This window comes from Pollicipes pollicipes, unplaced genomic scaffold, assembly GCF_011947565.3.
Source record: "Pollicipes pollicipes isolate AB1234 unplaced genomic scaffold, Ppol_2.1 Scaffold_4881;HRSCAF=5763_pilon_pilon_pilon, whole genome shotgun sequence".
NCBI classification, from domain to species: Eukaryota; Metazoa; Arthropoda; class Thecostraca; order Pollicipedomorpha; family Pollicipedidae; genus Pollicipes; species Pollicipes pollicipes.
The window spans coordinates 45,813,431-45,816,574 of record NW_023596576.1 but is presented as its reverse complement, the minus strand read 5'-3'; positions in this window follow the sequence as shown (position 1 = coordinate 45,816,574).

Genomic DNA, 3,144 nt, shown 5'->3' with positions numbered 1-3,144 from the left:
TTACGTATTCTTCATTTCAGGTTTACAATACTTTATTGGGTGATCCAATAGGACCAAATTCACGGACGTTAAATGTGTACATAATGGTTAAAGATAAGATGCATAATAACTTGGCCAAAACGCTTCGGTGGCAAATTTTGTTTGTTCCGTTGCTTGTTTGTATAGCTAGTAATTAAGCATCAATTCCGTACTGTTCATCGTAGTGTATTTTTTGTGCATTTTAGATCTACTATCAAAATCAGGTCCTGGCCCATGATACTAGCCTGAATAGAGTTATACTACATCAAATTCATTGCGGAGAATGTTCATTTATCCAGTAAACGTACTTGCCTTTTTGTGAATGGGTAATCTGACACGAGAGGCAGCAACGTGTACGAGAAATGCTGCAGGCAATCCCTAAGGGAGGAAAGCAAAATGTGATTTGCATGTATAGCGTGGTAAACATGGTGACATAAGATCAATATATGACATTGAAGCCAATAAATGAATGACCTCGGGCGCACCATTGTCGAGACGATGTGGCAAATGTTTTTTTTTCCCGCTTGATGTGCTGGCATACATACCGTGTTTCTTTCTGTGCGTTCACAAGCCAGCTGATGGTCCATAGGGCTAGTCAAATGAGAGGGTGTTTTTAACGAGCAAATGGCTTGTTCAAATCATGCCTCGAGTGTTCACTGTGCCCCAATCGTCGGTTTACGCGCCCTCGCGTTCCTCTGACTTAAAGTGAGGTTGGTGCGTTGAAATGTATTTAGTCGTAACAATGTTTCATTCACATGCATTAGAATATTATGAAGCCCCAGATGCACCATGCCCTTTCTATGCAGAAAGAAATCTGATGAAAAAGTATTCGCGGCTCGAACCGACCCTTGACCGTTTTAGCGGAATTCGCATGAGAAAACGCTTTAATGGTGATGATGCGCCACGTAGCAGCTCATGTCAGACCCAGATGCCCACGACAATGACCCCTCGCGGTGCCCGAGCTCCCTGACAATTTTGAGCCACCTGGATGACTTCGTACCACCGACTCTCTCGGGACAGCATGGCCGGGTTAGAAACGTTGACCAGAGACTTCCAGCATGCTTTCAGACACCGGAAGGCGGCAGGTCCTCTTAAAGTGAGAAGGCTCCATGGAAGTCGGTTGTGATCATAAACCTGGTCAAATCGAGACACCTTATGGTATGTGGCGGTCCCATACAGTCGAAGGGCAGTCTTTCTCTTGCTAATCCACGCCCAGTCCTGACAGCAACCTCTGGCATGCTATGCAAAGGCACATCCGGCGAGCCGTTTCCGTATGGGCATATAAATTGCGTGATTTTAAGATATTTTACCAGGCACATCGAAAATATAAGAGCAAAATAGTAATTTCTATTGGGGGGCCGGTGAAGTTATGTGGTATTTAGGATGAGGAGGCCAAAGTGTATGTCGGGAAATAGACAGCGTGTTTTGCCAAGAAGCAATATAATATCCATCCTTCTCTGCATTACGGAAAGAGCCGGGCTGTAGGAGATTGCGTTCCATAGCTGAAGAAGGGCGGTTGTCCTGCTGTATGTGCTGTGGCCAAGACCGTGAAAAGGAAATTTGGAAAAGAAGATAAGAATCAAATGTCATGCCAATGGTGTGTTTGTAATCATGCCCTCGCTCTTATGGAAACGGGGGGCCTCTAGGCCAGTTAACTGGTCGCTCAGGTATTAACCCAAAATTATCAAGCATAAACATTCGTGTCTTTGTGACTCATGGAAGACAGCGTTCTTTTGTTACGTACATACACCTCGCGAAGAAACGCAGTTGGCGGAGAGGCATTTGGTTTAAGATGTTAATTGTAATGCTCTTCATTTTGAAGTGACTGAAACTAGCATCATATGTGATAAAATCACCACTCACGCATAACTATTATGGCAAGTTTTAACACCGAAAAAGATTGTCCTAGACAAAAGAATTTCTCTGTTCAGTAAATATCCTCCTCAATGCTTTGTTGCATGATGACGTCATCGCACCTAGCACAACAATGATTGAGAACCAACTGACAGCCGTTAATCTTGAAGTCGTGCTCACAACGCCAGATATGAACGATTTGAACAATTCTATTTTTAATGCCTTTGATACGCTGCATGGTTAATGGAATTATAGAATTGAATGACGTTATTATAAAGTCATGGATTGTCTGGGTGATCTTGAATAGTCTCTCCCCCGAAAAAGCCTGCACCTGTTCTCTGGCGTGTAGCTCTGAACTAGAGAGGTTTCAGTCCTTAAGGCAGGGCTGTGAACTGCACCGAATATCTTCAAGATGGCTATGCCAGTGCAAAACCTCATACAATGTGGAACATTCCTTTAAATCACATTGAGGTCTCATTGGTCCCCTTTATACATTTGCTTATACAATGCCCCTTTGGTCCTATTGCGGCCACTGTTTCTGCATTGTCCCCCTGTCCACCTTGCCCTGTTACTTGGACACGAACTGAGAATTAAAAATCTTTGTTTTAGGTATGTTGGCTTTTTTATCACTTAGTAGCGAATATGCGCATGGATTCAAATCAGTTTGTTCGTTTTCTCAGTCCGTTTTTACATAGGACATAGTTCTTAGCGCCCCATGTGTGCCCTTTTTGCTTGCCGCAGGCATTTGGGCATCAGTAGATTGGGAGAACACAGACTCAGCTCGGGGGGGGGGGTGGGGGGGGGGGGGCGAGTCTGAACATTGAGGGGACCGGAAAGCAGTGGCGTACACAAAAGGATACAAATGCGACGCCCGTGCCCTGGATTGTGAAAGTGGCGTGCATACCGATGGAGGAGCAGATGGTTGTAGGCTATCAATAAACAAAATTGCCGCGATTTTGTTAGAATTGACCTTGCGACAGCAAATCAGTAGTACAACGCAAAATTGCAGTGCCCGTGCCATGGGTTTTATATCGTCATGGAAATTACGATTTTTGTGTCTACAAATATAGTCATTACAACAATCATGCCTGATCTAGTTGCACTTGGTGCTATATAAGCTTTCGCGTGATATGTCCCGAGCCATGGTTTCAAGTCGTCCTGATGACTTGACTTCACAAGGTCATCAGCATCATGGTCGTTACACTCAATGTCACCGAACACTGTTCAGTTATTTATTTACCGGGCGTACGTGCCTCAATTAACTATTGAAAA